The sequence below is a fragment of the Scyliorhinus torazame genome, chromosome 4 (genome assembly GCF_047496885.1).
Source record: "Scyliorhinus torazame isolate Kashiwa2021f chromosome 4, sScyTor2.1, whole genome shotgun sequence".
In the NCBI taxonomy this organism is placed as follows: domain Eukaryota; kingdom Metazoa; phylum Chordata; class Chondrichthyes; order Carcharhiniformes; family Scyliorhinidae; genus Scyliorhinus; species Scyliorhinus torazame.
This window is the reverse complement of record NC_092710.1, coordinates 34,989,956-35,010,661: the sequence shown is the minus strand read 5'-3', so window position 1 is coordinate 35,010,661 and position 20,706 is coordinate 34,989,956. Positions and strand designations below refer to the sequence as shown.

Sequence of the window (20,706 nt, the reverse complement as noted above, 5' to 3'; positions counted from 1 at the left end):
GAGTGTTTGATGTGAGCAGTGTAGAGGGAGCTGTACTCTGTATCTGACCCTGTGCTGTACCTGTCCTGGGAGTGTTTGATGGGGACAGTGTAGAGGCAGCTTTACTCTGTATCTGACCCCGTACTGTACCTGCGCTGGGAGTGTTTGATGTGGGGACAGTGTAGAGGGAGCTTTACTCTGTATCTAACCCCGTGCTGTCCCTGTCCTGGGAGTGTTTGCTGGGGACAGTGTAGAGGGAGCTTTACTCTGTATCTAACCCCATGCTGTACCTGTCCTGGGAGTGTTTGATGTGGACAGTGTAGAGGAAACCTTACTCTGTATCTAACTCCTTATTCATGGGTCACTAAACGCTAGCGTGCGGGTACATTAAGCAATCAGGAGGTCCAATGGTACGTTAACTTTCATCGCTCGGGGTTATTAGTACAGGGGTTAAGATGACTTGCTGCAATTGTTCAGAGCCTTGGTCACAACACACCTGGACCATTGTGTAGAGTTTTGTTCTCCATATCTAAGGAAGGATATACTTGCTGTAGAAGGAGTGTAACGGAGATTCACCAGACGAATCCCTGGGATGGTGAAGTTGTCTGATGAGGAGAGATTGAGGAAAATGTACCCGTGTTCCCGAGAGTGCCGAAAAATGAGAGGTGATCTTGAAACATACACAATTCATACGGGGCATCACAAGATAGATGTAGGTTGGATGATCACTCTGACAGGTGAGATTTGAACCAGGGGGAGGGGGCACAGTCTCAAACCACCAGACATAGAAGCAGAATTAGGACACTCGGCCCATCGAGTCTGCTCCGCCATTCAATCATGGGTAATATTTTTCTAATTCCCATTCTCCTGCCTTCTCTCCATAAACCCTGATCCCCTTATTGATCAAGAACCTATCTATCTCTGTCTTAGAGATACTCAGTGATTTGGCCTCCACACCCTTCTGCGGCAAAGAGTTCCACAGATTCACCACCCTCTGGCTGAAGAAATTCCTCCTCATCTCTGTTTAAAAGGATCGTCCCTTTAGTCTGAGATGGTGTCCTCTGCTTCTAATTGTTCCTACAAGTGGAAACATCCTCTCCACGTCCACTCTATCCAGGCCTCGCAGTATCCTGTAAGTTTCAATAAGATCCCCCCTCATCCTTCTGACCGCCAACGAATACAGACCCAGTGTCCTCAACCATTCCTCATACGACAGGTTCTTCATTCCAGGGACCATTCTTGTGAACCTCCTCTGGACCCTTTCCAAGGCCAGCACATCCTTCCTTAGATACTGGGCCCAAAACTGCTCACAATACTCCAAATGGGATCTGCCTAGAGCCTTATACAGCCTCAGAAGTACGTCTCTGGTCTTGTATTCTCGCCCTCTTGACATGAATGCTCAGAATCAGGGGTTGACCATTGCAGACTGAGATGAGGAGGAATTTCTTCATTAAGAGGGTGGAGACTCCAGAGGGTTGTGGAAGCTCAATCATTGAGCATGTTCCAGACACAAATCGAGTGTGTATAATGCAATAGGAATGTGTGTGTGAGTGTGCGTGCGTCTGTGCGTGCCAGGATCTGTTTGAATGGTGGAGCAGACTCGATGGGCCAAATCGCCTACACCTGCTCATATTTTCCTTTGAGACTTAAATGCGTATACACACACAGATTCACAGATACACACACACACACACACACACATGCGCGTGTACACACTGACTGATACATACACGGGTCCAGATACATGCATACATACACACACATGCGTGCATAGACACATGCGTGTACACACACATTGGCGCACACACACATATATATTAGCCATTTAAGACCATTTGATAGAATGCTACACATCCCAGTTTGCCAATGACACCAAACATTAGACAGCATTGTAAGCAACATAGCTGGAAATATCAAATTGCAGGGAGATATTATCCTTTTGGCAGTAGACTGAACTGGTGGACGTGTTTCTGTGTTGGGAAATGTAAGATGATGTACTTTAGACTTAAAAAGGATAGAACCGTGATCTTTATAAACGATGAGAAGACAGAAACAGTGGAAGTTTAAACTGTACAGATATTTCACAGCTAGATTCACACACACAATACAGACAGCAATGTATGGTAGATTTTGGAAGTTCCACAAATGTTGTCAAGTGCAGTGCGAGGCGGACCTCAATGTTTCAGTCTTACTGAGAAACTGTCAGCCCACAGGGACAACATTTTTGTATAATAGGATTGAAGCACAAGTTCAAATATTTTTGTTTCAAAGTTTAAAATAACCAGTCATTTTTCTGTGCAGCTTTCGGAATCTGTCAGTGGAATTTAGGTTATACAGGCAAGTGTTAACAAGAGTATTAGGAACTGATTAGAAGTTTTGATGGAGATATTCCTGCATTATGGAAATGTGTGAGATCTATTTAGGGTTGGGGAATGGATTGATCAAAGGATGTAGTTTTTTGTTATCTATATCAGACTGACAGCCTTGAAGATTCACAACTTCCATGTGCTGAAATAAAGGATTGATTAACAAAGGCCTATTATTCAAATACTTCAGACAAGTGACAAAACAACAATAACAGAGAATATACAAACAGAGACAAGCAGACACCTGGAATCGGAGCTTAAACTTCATGTTTAAATGTGAAGGGCTGAAATAAGCAAGAGTCCACCCTGGGATTCGGTGCAATTTGAGTTCTGCTTTTCCATAAAATAAAAATAACTATCTGCAATGAAAAATTCTTTGGACAGGACAGAGGGATTTTGACTCTGTATTTAAGCCCAGACAGTATTTGGGTTGTGAGTGTTTGATGGACAGTGCAGATAAAGCTTTACTCTGAAACACTGGAATTTAGTTTAAGGGTGATTTAATCACATGCTTCAGAATAATAATTGATATTGTACATCTCGTGTGTGTCTCAGTGTCAGCTGTGAAACATGTACAGCACAATCTCATCCTGTTTCTGTGTGTCTCTCTGAAATTAGCTGGTCCATTTCCTAAATTACCACTGACTTGATTTCAAAAGGTCTCCATTGCCTGTGAAGCAGTTTGTGATACCCAAAGGTTATGAAAAGTGCTTTCGAAAAGTCTGTCCCCAAGCTGTTGTGAGGATGTTCAGAGTCAGGTCACACACAGGCCAGATACACCTCTCCAAGTTAAAGGTGGAGAATGGATCTCGCTCCATTTGAAAGATGTAATGACGCAGCCTGTCTGAGTTTGTGTCTGTGTGTGAGTTTGTGTTTGTCTGTACACGTGTTTGTGTGTCTTGGGTGGGGTGGGAGGTTGTGTGTGTGACTCATTATGCGGCACGGTAGCACAGAGGGTAGCACTGTGGCTTCACAGCTCCAGGGTCCCGGGTTCGATTCCCGGCATGTTCTCCCTGTGTCTGCGTGGGTTTCCTCCGGGAGCTCCGGTTTCCTCCCACAAGTCTGAAAGACGTGCTGTTTGATAATTTGGACATTCTGAATTCTCCCTCTGTGTACCTGAACAGGCGCCGGAATGTGGCGACTAGGGGATTTTCACAGTAACTTCATTGCAGTGTTAATGTCAGCCTACGTGTGACAATAAAGATTATTATAAATGGTAGTCCCACAGGTTCTTAACCTGGGTACATGGTTGTCAGCACTCCAAAACTGTTAATTGTAGTGTCCACAGCAGTGTGGTGTAATGTAGTATTAACTGGGACAAGAGCTCATAGTATAAAGAGTGACGGGGTCAACTGTAGTGATCACTGGGAAAGGAGCTAATGTGTTCTCAATAGAGATGTGGATGAGAACGGTTATATATCACAAGGTAATATTCACAATGACATTCTCTAATGCAGTAATATTTCTCACACCGTGTAGAGCAGGATTTACAGCTACTGATGCTGCTGGGAAATAAATTCATCCAGGGCTTTGTATCGGATTATTAAAATAGGTTATTGATTAAGGTGGTCTAGTCGCTAAGGCAGGCTCGATCAGCTGAATGGCCCATTCCTGTTCCTATGTACCTCCTGGGAGTATTTGGTGAGGACAGATGTACAGGGAGCTACATCAGGACAATTTTGGACACTAAGGGCAATTTAGCATGGCCAATCCACCTAACTTGCACATCTTTGGACTGTGGGAGGAAACCGGAGCTCCCAGAGGATACCTACACACACGGGGAGCATGTGCAGAATCCGCACAGACAGTGACCCAAGACGGAATCGAACCTTGGACCCTGGAGCTGTGAAGCAATTGTGCTATCCACAATGCTACCATGCTGCCCCAGAGCTTTACTCTGTATCTCACCCTGTGCTGTACCTGTCTTGGGAGTGTCCCTCTGTGTCCCTCACTCTCTCTCGCTGTGTCCCTCCCTCTCTCCAGCTGCGTCCCTCCCTCTCTCCAGCTGCGTCCCTCCCTCTCTCCAGCTGCGTCCCTCCCTCTCTCTCGCTGCGTCCCTCCCTCTCTCTCGCTGCGTCCCTCCCTCTCTCTCGCTGCGTCCCTCACTCTCTCTCGCTGCGTCCCTCACTCTCTCTCGCTGCGTCCCTCACTCTCTCTCGCTGCGTCCCTCACTCTCTCTCGCTGCGTCCCTCACTCTCTCTCGCTGCGTCCCTCACTCTCTCTCGCTGCGTCCCTCACTCTCTCTCGCTGCGTCCCTCACTCTCTCTCGCTGCGTCCCTCACTCTCTCTCGCTGCGTCCCTCACTCTCTCTCGCTGCGTCCCTCACTCTCTCTCGCTGCGTCCCTCACTCACTCTCGCTGAGCTCGAACGGATGAATGGCCCAATCCTGCTCCTATTCCTTGTGGTCTCTTATTGCTAATTATTTCTATGTTTATCTATTTAAGATTATCCGGAAAAGTGGGATGGGAATGAATTCGGCATCGTTTTGGATTTGGATATTGGAGAAATCATCAATTGGGGTAAGTTCTGTTACGTTGATAATTTCCTATCTTCTTTAAAAATGAAACCCTTCCTTTGGAAACATTGCCTCATTCCCTCTACTTGCTGTAAATATCCTGGCAGCTTCTGTTGTGGAAATTGGAGAGGGACATTTATTCCCTTTGTAACCCCGTGGTGCACCTGTCCTGGGAGTGTTTGATGGGACAGTGTAGAGGGAGCTTTACCCCACGCTCTCTGTGCGCCCCACGCTCTCTGTGCGCCCCACGCTCTCTGTGCGCCCCACGCTCTCTGTGCGCCCCACGCTCTCTGTGCGCCCCACGCTCTCTGTGCGTCCCACGCTCTCTGTGCGCCCCACGCTCTCTGTGCGCCCCTCGCTCTCTGTGCGCCCCACGCTCTCTGTGCGCCCCTCGCTCGCGGCGCGCCCCTCGCTCGCGGCGCCCCCCCTCGCTCGCGGCGCGCCCCTCGCTCTCGGCGCGCCCCTCGCTCTCGGCGCGCCCCTCGCTCTCGGCGCGCCCCTCGCTCTCGGCGCGCCCCTCGCTCTCGGCGCCCCCCTCGCTCGCGGCGCCCCCCCTCGCTCTCGGCGCCCCCCCTCGCTCTCGGCGCCCCCCTCGCTCTCGGCGCCCCCCTCGCTCTCGGCGGCCCCCTCGCTCTCGGCGCGCCCCCTCGCTCTCGGCGCGCCCCTCGCTCTCGGCGCGCCCCTCGCTCTCGGCGCCCCCCTCGCTCTCGGCGCCCCCCCTCGCTCTCGGCGCCCCCCTCGCTCTCGGCGCCCCCCTCGCTCTCGGCGCCCCCCTCGCTCTCGGCGCCCCCCCTCGCTCTCGGCGCCCCCCCTCGCTCTCGGCGCCCCCCTCGCTCTCGGCGCCCCCCTCGCTCTCGGCGCGCCCCTCGCTCTCTGCGCGCCCCAAGCTCTCTGCGCGCCCCACGCTCTCTGCGCGCCCCACGCTCTCTGCGCGCCCCACGCTCTCGGCGCCCCCCTCGCTCTCGGCGCGCCCCTCGCTCTCGGCGCGCCCCTCGCTCTCGGCGCGCCCCTCGCTCTCGGCGCCCCCCTCGCTCTCGGCGCCCCCCCTCGCTCTCGGCGCCCCCCTCGCTCTCGGCGCGCCCCTCGCTCTCGGCGCGCCCCTCGCTCTCGGCGCGCCCCTCGCTCTCGGCGCGCCCCTCGCTCTCGGCGCGCCCCTCGCTCTCGGCGTGCCCCTCGCTCTTCCTGTCCCCCTCTCGCTCCCTGTCCCTCACTCGCTCCCTGTCCCTCACTCGCTCCCTGTCCCTCTCTCGCTCCCTGTCCCTCTCTCGCTCCCTGTGCCTCTCTCCCTGTCCCCCTCTCTCCCTGTCCCCCTCTCTCCCTGTCCCCCTCTCTCTCTGTCCCCCTCTCTCTCTGTCCCCCTCTCTCTCTGTCCCCCTCTCTCTCTGTCCCCCTCTCTCTCTGTCCCCCTCTCTCTCTGTCCCCCTCTCTCTCAGTCCCCCTCTCTCAGTCCCCCTCTCTCAGTCCCCCTCTCTCTCAGTCCCCCTCTCTCTCAGTCCCCCTCTCTCTCAGTCCCCCTCTCTCTCAGTCCCCCTCTCTCTCAGTCCCCCTCTCGCTCAGTCCCCCTCTCGCTCAGTCCCCCTCTCGCTCAGTCCCCCTCTCTCTCTGTCCCCCCTCTCTCTCAGTCCCCCTCTCTCTCAGTCCCCCTCTCTCTCAGTCCCCCTCTCTCTCAGTCCCCCTCTCTCTCAGTCCCCCTCTCTCTCAGTCCCCCTCTCGCTCAGTCCCCCTCTCGCTCAGTCCCCCGTCTCTCTCTGACCCCATCTCTCACGGTGTGTCCCTCTCTCTCGCTGTGTCCCCCTCGATCTCTCTGCCCCTCTCTTTCTGCATCCCTCACTCTCGCTGCGTCCCTCACTCTCTCTCGCTGCATCCCTCACTCTCTCTCGCTGCGTCCCTCTCTCACTCTCTCTCGCTGCGTACCTCACTCTCTCTCGCTGCGTCCCTCACACTCTCTCGCTGCGTCCCTCACTCTCTCTCGCTGCGTCCCTCACTCTCCCTCGCTGCGTCCCTCTCTCGCTCTCGCTGCGTCCCTCACTCTCCCTCGCTGCGTCCCTCACTCTCCCTCGCTGCGTCCCTCACTCGCTCTCGCTGCGTCCCTCACTCGCTCTCGCTGCGTCCCTCACTCGCTCTCGCTGCGTCCCTCACTCGCTCTCGCTGCGTCCCTCACTCGCTCTCGCTGCGTCCCTCACTCGCTCTCGCTGCGTCCCTCACTCTCTCTCGCTGCGTCCCTCACTCGCTCTCGCTGCGTCCCTCACTCGCTCTCGCTGCGTCCCTCACTCGCTCTCGCTGCGTCCCTCACTCGCTCTCGCTGCGTCCCTCACTCGCTCTCGCTGCGTCCCTCACTCGCTCTCGCTGCGTCCCTCACTCGCTCTCGCTGCGTCCCTCACTCGCTCTCGCTGCGTCCCTCACTCGCTCTCGCTGCGTCCCTCACTCGCTCTCGCTGCGTCCCTCACTCGCTCTCGCTGCGTCCCTCACTCGCTCTCGCTGCGTCCCTCACTCGCTCTCGCTGCGTCCCTCACTCGCTCTCGCTGCGTCCCTCACTCGCTCTCGCTGCGTCCCTCACTCGCTCTCGCTGCGTCCCTCACTCGCTCTCGCTGCGTCCCTCACTCGCTCTCGCTGCGTCCCTCACTCGCTCTCGCTGCGTCCCTCACTCGCTCTCGCTGCGTCCCTCACTCGCTCTCGCTGCGTCCCTCACTCGCTCTCGCTGCGTCCCTCACTCGCTCTCGCTGCGTCCCTCACTCGCTCTCGCTGCGTCCCTCACTCGCTCTCGCTGCGTCCCTCACTCGCTCTCGCTGCGTCCCTCACTCGCTCTCGCTGCGTCCCTCACTCGCTCTCGCTGCGTCCCTCACTCGCTCTCGCTGCGTCCCTCACTCGCTCTCGCTGCGTCCCTCACTCGCTCTCGCTGCGTCCCTCACTCGCTCTCGCTGCGTCCCTCACTCGCTCTCGCTGCGTCCCTCACTCGCTCTCGCTGAGTCCCTCACTCGCTCTCGCTGTGTCCCTCACTCGCTCTCGCTTCGTCCCTCACTCGCTCTCGCTGCGACCCTCACTCTCTCTCGCTGCGTCCCTCACTCTCTCTCGCTGCGTCCCTCACTCTCTCTCGCTGCGTCCCTCACTCTGTCTTGCTGTGAGATCATATTGACTGGTGGAGTGAGCTCGAAGGGCTGAATGGCCCAATCCTGCTCCTATTCCTTGTGGTCTCTTATTGCTAATTATTTCTATGTTTATCTATTTAAGATTATCCGGATAAGTGGGATGGAAATGAATTCTGCATCGTTTTGGATTTGGATATTGGAAAAATCATCATTTGGGGTAAGTTCTGTTATGTTGAGAATTCACTATCTTCTTTAAAAATAAAACTCTTCCTATGGAAACATTGCCTCATTCCCTCTACTTGCTGTAAATATCCTGGCAGCTTCTGTTGTGGAAATGGGAGAGGAACATTTATTCCGTTTGTAACTCTGTGGTGCACCTGTCCTGGGAGTGTTTGATGGGACAGTGTAGAGGGAGCTTTACTCTGTATCTAACCCCGTGCTGTACCTGTCCTGGGAGTATTTGATGCGGCAGTGTAGAGGGAGCTTTACTCTGTGTCTAACCCCATGCTGTAACTGTCCTGGGAGTGTTTGATGGGGACAGTGTCGAGGAAACCTTACTCTGTTTCTAACCCAGTGCTGTACCTGTCCTGGGAGTGTTTGGTGGAGACAGTGTAGAGGAAGCTTTACTCTGTATCTAACCCCGTGCTGTACCTGTGCTGGGAGTGTTTGATGGGGTCAGTGCAGAGGGAGCTTTAATCTGTATCTAACCCCGTGCTGTACCTGTCCTGGGAGTGTTTGATAGGGACAGTGCAGAGGGAGCATTAATTTGTATCTAACCCCGTGCTGTGCCTTAGGGCCTGTACTGCGCTGTATCGTTCTATGTTCTATGTATCTAACCTCGTACTGTACCTGTCCTGGGAGTGTTTGATGGGGACAGTGTAGAGGGAGCGTTATTCTGTATCTAACCCCGTGTTGTACCTGTCCTGGGAGTTTTTGATGGGGACAGTGTAGAGGGAGCGTTATTCTGTATCTAACCTCGTACTGTACCTGTCCTGGGAGTGTTTGATGGGGACAGTGTAGAGGGAGCGTTATTCTTTATCTAACCCCGTGCTGTACCTGTCCTGGGAGTGTTTGATGGGGACAGTGTAGAGGGAGCTTTACTCTGTGTCTAACCCCGTGCTGTACCTGTCCTGGGTGTGTTTGATGGGGACAGGGTAGAGGGAGCTTTACTCTGTATCTAACCCCGTGCTGTACCTGTCCTGGGAGTGTTTGATGGGGACAGCGTCGAGGAAGCTTTACTCTGTATACATCATCGTACTGTTGCTGCCCTGGGAGTGTTTGATGGGGACGGTTTAGAGGGATGTGTAATCTGTATGTAACCCCATGATGTACTTTTGCTAACAGTGTTTGATGGAGAGTCTGAATCTTGAATTGATGTATTCTGTTAGTCTCCCCATCTTATCTGTCTCTGCATCTCTCTATCTCTCTCTGGGAATCTGTCTAAACAAATCCACGATCAGCAGTCAGCCATTTTAAGTTACTTAACGGTGGCCATTTTATGTGAGCACAACACTGAGACAATTCGGACAGTTGTCCAAGTTAGTGTCAAACAAAAACTGAAGGAAAGAGTTGTATTTAAACATGATATGTTGGGCAATGTGGATGTACAAATGGAGCTTGTACACCAGTCACTGAAAGAGGAGAGGGGGGTGCAGCAAGCAGTTAAGAAGGCCAATGACACGTTGGCCTTCATTGCAAGAGGGATTTGAATTCAGAAGTGGAGATGTCTTCCTGCAGTTACACAAGGCCTTGGTGAGACCACACCTGGAGTATTGCGTATAGTTTCGGTCGCCCTAACTGAGAAAGGATATAGTTGCCAGAGAGGGAGTGCAGCGGAGGGTCAATCGTCTGATAGGGAGGTTGCCGGACTGTCCTAGGAGGAGAGATTGGTTCAATAGGGCCTGAATGAGCCCTGTTTCTCCAACCTAACCCTGGAGATCACACCCACATTCCTGGTGATTTCTCCACTCTCAAAGATGGAAAGATATTGACTAAGTTTATAGCAGAAATTGACTGATTTCTAAATCGCATTGACATAAAGGGATATGGGGATAGTGGTGGGGAAAAGACATTGAAGTGAAGATATTTCACAGCTGGATTCACAGAATAGAGACAGCAAAGTACCTTAAATTTTGGAAGTGCCACAAATGTTGTCAAACATTTGGGAAATGATTGGAAACAGTTTGGACTGAGATCTCCTCAGTGACCTGTGTGCAGACCCCACCCCCGACTTTCTGTCAGCAATGTCCCCCTCGGTGTGGTTGCTGTGTCTGCTAAGGAAGACACTTGTCCTGTCTATGGTTATGTTAATTCAGCAGTCAGCAACAGATTCTGTCCTGTCGTTATTTCTGTCTTTGGTTTAACATTTGTTTCCCTCTGAATTTCTGATGTGTTTGGAATGACTATTCGTCTGTCGCCTTAGAAAGGCTTTCCATAGAATGAGTAAAAACCAGCAAGAAATCACAGAATGTGAGTTAAACACAACTTCATTTCTGCCTCGATTTTAAGAGAAGATTCCTGGCCACAAAAACAAAGCTCATTGCAAAGCTTCACTTCATATTTTACCTGTTGTTCACAGACAGATTTCTTCAATGAGCTGCTCTATCAATATGGATTCAATTTGACTTTTTCTCACTGAGATATAAAGTTTATTCCTGAATCAATACAGGGTCATCGGCAACAACATCATTTTATTAGACAAGGAGGTTCAATGGGATTTTTCAATGAAATCCACAGATGTCAATTCCTGAGTTTAGAATTTAAAATGAAACAATTTGGATTCAATGAAAACGGTCAGTTTAATAACCCGAATATCCTGACTGCCTCACGTCCTGGCACCCTCACACCATCACACCCTCATGTCCCCTAACCCTCACATCCTGACCCACTCACGTCCCCGAAACCTCACATCCTGACCCGCTGTGTACCTCTTTCTGTGTGTGTCCCTCGCTCTGTGTGGCCCCCTCTCTCTGTCCATCTCTGTATCCCTCTCTCCCTCTGTGTCCCTGTCTCTCTGTCTCTCTCTGTGTCCTTCTATTTCATTCTATCCCTGTCTTTTACTGCGTACCTCTCTCTCTCTGTGTCACTCTCTGTGTCCCTCTCCCTCTATGTGTCACCCTCTCTCTGTCTCTCTCGCTGTGTACCTCTCTCTCTCTCTCTGTCCCACTCTCTCTCACTGTGTCCCTCTCTGTCCCCCTCTCTCGCTGTGTCCCCCCCTCTCTCGCTGTGTCCCCCCCTCTCTCGCTGTGTCCCCCTCTCTCTCGCTGTGTCCCCCTCTCTCTCGCTGTGTCCCCCTCTCTCTCGCTGTGTCCCCCTCTCTCTCGCTGTGTCCCCCTCTCTCTCGCTGTGTCCCCCTCTCTCTCGCTGTGTCCCCCTCTCTCTCGCGGGGTCCCCCTCTCTCTCGCGGGGTCCCCCTCTCTCTCGCTGTGTCCCCCTCTCTCTCGCTGTGTCCCCCTCTCTCTCGCTGTGTCCCCCTCTCCCTCGCTGCCTCCCTCTCCCTCGCTGCCTCCCTCTCCCTCGCTGCCTCCCTCTCCCTCGCTGCCTCCCTCTCCCTCGCTGCCTCCCTTTCCCTCGCTGCCTCCCTTTCCCTCGCTGCCTCCCTCTCCCTCGCTGCCTCCCTCTCCCTCGCTGCCTCCCTCTCCCTCGCTGCCTCCCTCTCCCTCGCTGCCTCCCTCTCCCTCGCTGCCTCCCTCTCCCTCGCTGCCTCCCTCTCCCTCGCTGCCTCCCTCTCCCTCGCTGCCTCCCTCTCCCTCGCTGCGTCCCTCTCCCTCGCTGCGTCCCTCTCCCTCGCTGCGTCCCTCTCCCTCGCTGCGTCCCACGCCCTCGCTGCGTCCCTCGCCCTCGCTGCGACCCTCGCCCTCGCTGCGTCCCTCTCTCTCGCTGCGTCCCTCTCTCTCGCTGCGTCCCTCTCTCTCGCTGCGTCTCTCTCGCTGCATCCCTCTCTCTCGCAGCGTCCCTCTCTCGCTTCGTCCGTCTCCCTCGCTGCTTCCCTCTCCCTCGCTGCCTCCCTTTCCCTCGCTGCCTCCCTTTCCCTCGCTGCCTCCCTCTCCCTCGCTGCCTCCCTCTCCCTCGCTGCCTCCCTCTCCCTCGCTGCCTCCCTCTCCCTCGCTGCCTCCCTCTCCCTCGCTGCCTCCCTCTCCCTCGCTGCCTCCCTCTCCCTCGCTGCCTCCCTCTCCCTCTCTCGCTGCGCCCCTCACTCTCTCTCGCTGCGTCCCTCACTTTCTATCGCTGCGTCCCTCACTCTCTCGCTGCGTTCCTCACTCTCTCTCGCTGCGTCCCTCACTCTGTCTCGCTGCCTCCCTCACTCTCTCTCGCTGCGTCCCTCACTCTCTCTCGCTGCGTCCCTCACTCTCTCTCGCTGCGTCCCTCACTCTCTCTCGCTGCGTCCCTCACTCTCTCTCGCTGCGTCCCTCACTCTCTCTCGCTGCGTCCCTCACTCTCTCTCGCTGCGTCCCTCACTCACTCTCTCTGCGTCCCTCACTCTCTCTCGCTGCGTCCCTCACTCTCTCTCGCTGCGTCCCTCACTCTCTCTCGCTGCGTCCCTCACTCTCTCTCGCTGCGTCCCTCACTCTCTCTCGCTGCGTCCCTCACTCACTTTCGCTTTACTCTGTATCTAACCCCGTGCTGTACATTTCCTGGGATTGTTTGGTGGGGACAGTGTAGAGGGAGCTTTACTCTGTATCGGACCCCGTGCTGTACCTGTCCTGGGAGTGTTTGCTGGGGACAGTGTAGAGGGAGCTTTACTCTGTATCTAACCCTGTGCTGTACATGTCTTGGGAGTGTTTGGTGGGGACAGTGTAGAGGGAGCTTTACTCTGTATCTGACCCCGTGCTGTACCTGTCCTGGGAGTGTTTGATGGGGACAGTGTAGAGGGAGCTGTTCTCTGTATCTGACCCAGTGCTGTACCTGTCCTGGGAGTGTTTGATGGGGACAGTGTAGAGGGAGCTGTACTCTGTTCTAACCCCATGCTGTACCTGTCCTGGGAGTGTTTGATGGGGACAGTGTAGAGGGAGCTGTACTCTGTATCTGAACCTGTGCTGTACCTGTCCTGGGAGTGTTTGATGTGGGCAGTGTAGAGGAAACCTTACTCTGTATCTAACTCCTTATTCATGGGTCACTAAACGCGAGCGTGCGGGTACATTAAGCAATCAGGAGGGCCAATGGTACGTTAACTTTCATCGCTCGGGGTTATTAGTACAGGGTTTAAGATGACTTGCTGCAATTGTACAGAGCCTTGGTATCAACACACCTGGACCATTGTGTAGAGTTTTGTTCTCCATATCTAAGGAAGGATATACTTGCTGTAGAAGGAGTGTAACGGAGATTCACCAGACGAATCCCTGGGATGGTGAAGTTGTCTGATGAGGAGAGATTGAGGAAAATGTACCCGTGTTCCCGAGAGTGCCGAAAAATGAGAGGTGATCTTGAAACATACACAATTCATACGGGGCATCACAAGATAGATGTAGGTTGGATGATCACTCTGACTGGTGAGATTAGAACCAGGGGGAGGGGGCACAGTCTCATACCACCAGACATAGAAGCAGAATTAGGCCACTCGGCCCATCGAGTCTGCTCAGCCATTCAATCATGGGTAATATTTTTCTAATTCTGATTCTCCTGCCTTCTCTCCATAAACCCTGATCCCCTTATTGATCAAGAACCTATCTATCTCTGTCTGAGAGATACTCAGTGATTTGGCCTCCACACCCTTCTGCGGCAAAGAGTTCCACAGATTCACCACCCTCTGGCTGAAGAAATTCCTCCTCATCTCTGTTTTAAAGGATCGTCCCTTTAGTCTGAGATGGTGTCCTCTGCTTCTAATTGTTCCTACAAGTGGAAACGTCCTCTCCACGTCCCCTCTATCCAGGCCTCGCAGTATCCTGTAAGTTTCAATAAGATCCCCCCTCATCCTTCTGACCGCCAACGAGTACAGACCCAGTGTCCTTAACCATTCATCATACGACAGGTTCTTCATTCCAGGGACCATTCTTGTGAACCTCCTCTGGACCCTTTCCAAGGCCAGCACATCCTTCCTTAGATACCGGGCCCAAAACTGCTCACAATACTCCAAATGGCATCTGACCAGAGCCTTATCCAGCCTCAGAAGTAGATCCCTGGTCTTGTATTCTCGCCCTCTTGACATGAATGCTCAGAATCAGGGGTAGACCATTGCAGACTGAGATGAGGAGGAATTTCTTCATTAAGAGGGTGGAGAATCCAGAGGGTTGTGGAAGCTCAATCATTGAGCATGTTCCAGACACAAATCGAGTGTGTATAATGCAATCGGAATGTGTGTGTGAGTGTGCGTGCCAGGATCTGTTTGAATGGTGGAGCAGACTCGATGGGCCAAATCGCCTACACCTGCTCATATTTTCCTTTGAGACTTAAATGCGTATACACACACAGGTTCACAGATACACACACACATGCGCGTGCACACACTGACTGATACATACATGGGTCCAGATACATGCATACATACACACACATGCGTGCATAGACACATGCGTGTACACACACATTGGCGCACACACACACATATATATTAGCCATTTAAGACCATTTGATAGAATGCTACACATCCCAGTTTGCCAATGACACCAAACATTAGACAGCGTTGTAAGCAACATAGCTGGAAATATGAAATTGCAGGGAGATATTATCGTTTTGGCAGTAGACTGAACTGGTGGACGTGTTTCAGTGTTGGGAAAGGTTTAGATGATGTGCTTTAGACTTAAAAAGGATAGAACCGTGATCTTTTTAAATGATGAGAAGACAGAAACAGTGGAAGTTTAAACTGTACAGATATTTCACAGCTAGATTCACACAATACAGACAGCAATGTATCGTAGATTTTGGAAGTGCCACAAATGTTGTCAAGTGCAGTGCGAGGCGTACCTCAATGTTTCAGTCTTACTGAGAAACTGCCAGCCCACAGGGACAACATTTCTGTATAATAGGATTGAAGCACAAGTTCAAATAGTTTTGTTTCAAAGTTTAAAATAACCAGTCATTTTTCTGTGCAGCTTTCGGAATCTGTCAGTGGAATTTAGGTTATACAGGCAAGTGTTAACAAGAGTATTGGGAAATGATTAGAAGTTTTGATGGAGGTAATCCTGCATTATGGAAATGTGTGAGATCTATTTAGGGTTGGGGAATGGATTGATCAAAGGATGTAGTTTTTTGTTATCTATATCAGACTGACAGCCTTGAAGATTCACAACTTCCATGTGCTGAAATAAAGGATTGATTAACCAAGGCCTATTATTCAAATACTTCAGACAAGTGACAAAACAGCAATAACAGAATATACAAACAGAGACAAGCAGACACCTGGAATCGGAGCTTAAACTTCATGTTTAAATGTGAAGGGCTGAAATAAGCAAGAGTCCACCCTGGGATTCGGTGCAATTTGAGTTCTGCTTTTCCATAAAATAAAAATAACTATCTGCAATGAAAAATTCTTTGGACAGGACAGAGGGATTTTGACTCTGTATTTAAGCCCAGACAGTATTTGGGTTGTGAGTGTTTGATGGACAGTGCAGATAAAGCTTTACTCTGAAACACTGGAATTTAGTTTAAGGGTGATTTAATCACATGCTTCAGAATAATAATTGATATTGTACATCTCGTGTGTGTCTCAGTGTCAGCTGTGAAACATGTACAGCACAATCTCATCCTGTTTCTGTGTGTCTCTCTGAAATTAGCTGGTCCATTTCCTAAATTACCACTGACTCGATTTCAAAAGGGCTCCATTGCCTGTGAAGCAGTTTGTGATACCCAAAGGTTATGAAAAGTGCTTTCGAAAAGTCTGTCCCCAAGCTGTTGTGAGGATGTTCAGAGTCAGTGTGTAACTTGGGTCACACACAGGCCAGATACACCACTCCAAGTTAAAGGTGGAGAATGGATCTCGCTCCATTTGAAAGATGTAATGACGCAGCCTGTCTGAGTTTGTGTCTGTGTGTGAGTTTGTGTTTGTCTGTACACGTGTTTGTGTGTCTTGGGTGGGGTGGGAGGTTGTGTGTGTGACTCATTACGCGGCACGGTAGCACAGAGGGTAGCACTGTGGCTTCACAGCTCCAGGGTCCCGGGTTCGATTCTTGGCATGTACTCCCTGTGTCTGTGTGGGTTTCCTCCGGGAGCTCCGGTTTCCTCCCACAAGTCTGAAAGACGTGCTGTTAGGTAATTTGGACATTCTGAATTCTCCCTCTGTATACCTGAACAGGCGCCGGAATGTGGCGACTCGGGGATTTTCACAGTAACTTCATTGCAGTGTTAATGTCAGCCTACGTGTGACAATAAAGATTATTATACATGGTAGTCCCACAGGCTCTTACCCTGGGTACATGGTAGTCAGCACTCCAAAACTGTTAATTGTAGTGTCCACAGCAGTGTGGTGTAATGTAGTATTAACTGGGACAAGAGCTTATAGTATAAACAGTGACGGGGTCAACTGCAGTGATCACTGGGAAAGGAGCTAATGTGTTCTCAATAGAGATGTGGATGAGAAAGGTTATATATTACAAGGTAATATTCACAATGACATTCTCTAATGCAGTAATATTTCTCACACCGTGTAGAGCAGGATTTACAGCTACTGATGCTGCTGGGAAATAAAGTCATCCAGGGCTTTGTATCGGATTATTAAAATAGGTTATTGATTAAGGTGGTCTAGTCGCTAAGGCAGGCTCGATCAGCTGAATGGCCCATTCCTGTTCCTATGTACCTCTCCTGGGAGTATTTGGTGAGGACAGATGTAGAGGGAGCTACATCTGGACAATTTTGGACACTAAGGGCAATTTAGCATGGCCAATCCACCTAACTTGCACATCTTTGGACTGTGGGAGGAAACCGGAGCACCCAGAGGAAACCCACGCACACACGGGGAGCATGTGCAGACTCCGCACAGACAGTGACCCAAGACGGAATCGAACCTGGGACCCTGGAGCTGTGAAGCAATTGTGCGATCCACAATGCTACCATGCTGCCCCAGAGCTTTACTCTGTATCTCACCGCGTGCTGTACCTGTCTTGGGAGTGTTTGATGGGGACAGTCTAGAGGGAGCTTTACTCTGTATCTCACCCCGTGCTGTACCTGTCCGAGAAGTATTTGATGGGGACAGTGCAGAGGGAGCTTTACTCTTTATCTAACCTTATGCTGTACCTGTCCTGTTAATGTTTAATGGGGACAGTGTAGAGGGAGCTTTACTCTGTATCTAACCCCGTGTTGTACCTGTCCTGGAACTGTTTGATGGGGACGACGTGGAGGGAGCTTTACTCTGTATCTAACCCCGTGCTGTACCTGTGTGGGAGTGTTTGATGGGGACAGTGTAGAGGGAGCTTTACTCTGTATCTAACCCCGTGCTGTACCTATCTTGGGACTGTTTGATGGTGATAGTGTAGAGGGAGCTTTTTACTGTATTTCACCCAGTGCCGTACCTGTCCTGGAAGTGTTTGATGGGGACAGTGTAGAGGGTGCTTTACTCTGTATCTAACCCCGTGCTCTACCTGTCCTGGGTGTGTTTGCTGGGGACAATGTAGAGGGAGCTTTACCCCACGCTCTCTGTGCGTCCCACGCTCTCTGTGCGTCCCACGCTCTCTGTGCGTCCCACGCTCTCGGTGCGTCCCACGCTCTCGGTGCGCCCCTCGCTCTCGGTGCGCCACTCGCTCTCGGTGCGCCCCTCGCTCTCGGTGCGCCCCTCGCTCTCGGTGCGCCCCTCGCTCTCGGTGCGCCCCTCGCTCTCGGTGCGCCCCTCGCTCTCGGTGCGCCCCTCGCTCTCGGTGCGCCCCTCGCTCTCGGTGCGCCCCTCGCTCTCGGGGCGCCCCTCGCTCTCGGGGCGCCCCTCGCTCTCGGTGCGCCCCTCGCTCTCGGTGCGCCCCTCGCTCTCGGTGCGCCCCTCGCTCTCGGTGCGCCCCTCGCTCTCGGTGCGCCCCTCGCTCTCGGTGCGCCCCTCGCTCTCGGTGCGCCCCTCGCTCTCGGTGCGCCCCTCGCTCTCGGTGCGCCCCTCGCTCTCGGTGCGCCCCTCGCTCGTACACATGCACACGCACTCATTCACACTCTCACGCACTGCCTCACTTACACACACACACACAAAATGACTTGCGCGCACGCATTCGTGTACACGTGCTCACTCGCACGCGCTCACACTGATGCTTACACACACACACTCACTGTTACACACTCACTCGCTCACTCACACAGATGCTTACACTCATTCTTATGCACACACATTTATTCTTACACACACACTCATTCGTACTCACTCACGCGCACTCACTCACACTCACGTACACATTCCCACTTACACACTAACGCACTCTTTCTATTTGTGTCTCTCTCTCCCTGTCCCCCTCTCTCTCCCTGTCCCCCTCTCTCTCCCTGTCCCCCTCTCTCTCCCTGTCCCCCTCTCTCCCTGTCCCTCTCCCTCCCTGACCCTCTCTCTCTCCCTGCCTGTCCCCCTCTCTCTCCCTGTCCCCCCTCTCTCTCCCTGTCCCCCTCTCTCCCTGTCCCCCTCTCTCCCTGTCCCCCTCTCTCCCTGTCCCCCTCTCTCCCTGTCCCCCTCTCTCCCTGTCCCCCTCTCTCCCTGTCCCCCTCTCTCCCTGTCCCCCTCTCTCCCTGTCCCCCTCTCTCCCTGTCCCCCTCTCTCCCTGTCCCCCTCTCTCCCTGTCCCCCTCTCTCCCTGTCCCCCTCTCTCCCTGTCCCCCTCTCTCCCTGTCCCTCTCTCTCCCCGTCCTCTCTCTCCCTGTCCCTCTCTCTCCCTGTCCCTCTCTCTCCCTGTCCCTCTCTCTCTCGCTGCCTGTCCCCCTCTCTCTCCCTGTCCCTCTCTCTCCCTGCCTGTCCCCCTCTCTCTCCCTGCCTGTCCCCCTCTCTCTCCCTGTCCCTCTCTCTCCCTGTCCCTCACTCTCCCTGTCCCCCTCTCTCTCCCTGTCCCCCTCTCTCTCCCTGTCCCCCCTCTCTCTCCCTGTCCCCCCTCTCTCCCTGTCCCCCTCTCTCACCCTGTCCCCCTCTCTCTCCCTGTCCCCCTCTCTCATCCTGTCCCCCTCTCTCTCCCTGTCCCCCTCTCTCTCCCTGTCCCCCTCTCTCTCCCTGTCCCCCTCTCTCTCCCTGTCCCCCTCTCTCTCCCTGTCCCCCTCTCTCTCCCTGTCCCTCACTCTCCCTGTCCCCCTCTCTCTCCCTGTCCCCCTCTCTCTCCCTGTCCCCCCTCTCTCCCTGTCCCCCTCTCTCACCCTGTCCCCCTCTCTCTCCCTGTCCCCCTCTCTCATCCTGTCCCCCTCTCTCTCCCTGTCCCCCTCTCTCTCCCTGTCCCCCTCTCTCTCCCTGTCCCCCTCTCTCTCCCTGTCCCCCTCTCTCTCCCTGTCCCCCTCTCTCTCCCTGTCCCCCTCTCTCTCCCTGTCCCCCTCTGGAGAGGATGTTTCCACTTGTAGGAACTGCTGGAGCCGATGAAGGCGTCAATCGACAAGCTGGTGGAGACCCAGAAGGCCCAAAGGGCGGTGATCTGGGAGGTGCGGCAAAAAGCCCCAGAGAACGAGGATGAGATCTTGGGCCTGGCGGTGAAGGTGGAGGCACACGAGGCGCTGCACAAGAAGTGGCAGGGAAAATTTGAGGACATGGAGAATCGGTCAAGGAGGAAGAAGCTCCGAATTCTAGGAGTGGAGTGTTCTGATGCCGGGGCATATGTGGTCACAATGCTCGATGCGTTGATGGGCGCGGTTTCTTTCCCGAGGCCCCTGGAGCTGGATGGGGCTCATCGAGTCCTGGCGAGGAGGCCCAAGGCCATCGAGCCACCAAGGGCGGGTATGGTACGGTTCCACCGCTTTGTGAACAGGGAGTGTGTCCTGAGATAGGCTAAAAAGGAGCGGAGCAGCAGGCGGGAGAACACAGAGGTCCAAATATACCAGGACTGGAGCGCCGAGATGGCCAGGAAGGGGGCCAGGTACAACCGGGCTAAGGCGGTTCTACATCGGAAGGGGGTGAAGTTCAGGATGCTGCAGCCAGCGCGGTTGTGGGTCACATTTCAGGATCGGCACCACTACTGCAAGATGCCGTAGGAGGCATGGACCTTTATCCAAACTGAAAAGTTGGACTCGAACTGAGGGTTTGATGGGAGGAGGTACCTGGGGGGGTTACTGTATTTTGGGGGACACTCTGTTCTGTTTTCTTTGGTGCTGGCTGGGGTTGGGTGAAATGGCTTGATGTGGGGGCTGTGTGATGTGGACATCGGCGTTGGAAGGACAGGGCCCCGTGCGGGGGGGGGGGGGGGGGGGGGGGAGGCGTGTCTCTTAACATCCCTGACTTGAAAGATAGCTCAGAAAATATTGGAACAGTAAATAATTCCTTCAAAACTTCCAAGAGACTTAACACCTTTAAACAAAATCACATCAGGTTAAAGGCTTCAGTATTATAAGTTTAAATCACCCAAATGATCCAGAGATTCTCTTTCATGGCAGATATCCAGTTCCCTGCAAAACACAGACACCCACTCAGCTCTTTTCAAAACGTGCAGCTCTCTGGAAAAACACAGACACTGTTTTTTTAAACTGAAACTAAAAACCTGCAAAATGGCTGACATGAGCTCAGCCCCACCCACTCTCTGACATCACTGTTTTCTTAAAGGTACATTGCTTAAACATCCATGTCTTAAAGGTACGCTCACACAACAGAAATTATTGGAAACATTCTGTGGGACAGAATGAATCTCTACTTGGGGAGGCAAAGGTTAACCATGGGGGGCCTGCATGGGTTTGTCCAACAAAGTTGA

At 53.0% G+C, this 20,706-nt stretch overlaps 2 long non-coding RNA genes across 2 annotated transcripts in view; one reads left to right on the top strand and one right to left on the bottom strand.

The window, feature by feature from the left end:
• The window catches only part of LOC140410187 (uncharacterized), a 179,754-nt gene that overhangs the window by 8,769 nt on the left and 150,279 nt on the right, over positions 1-20,706 (bottom strand). The window lies entirely within an intron of this gene.
• The window catches only part of LOC140410189 (uncharacterized), a 37,579-nt gene that overhangs the window by 2,255 nt on the left and 14,618 nt on the right, over positions 1-20,706 (top strand). The window contains exon 2 of the long non-coding RNA XR_011940549.1: positions 8,089-8,163. This is a non-coding gene — a long non-coding RNA (uncharacterized lncRNA). The remainder of the gene's footprint in view (positions 1-8,088; positions 8,164-20,706) is intronic.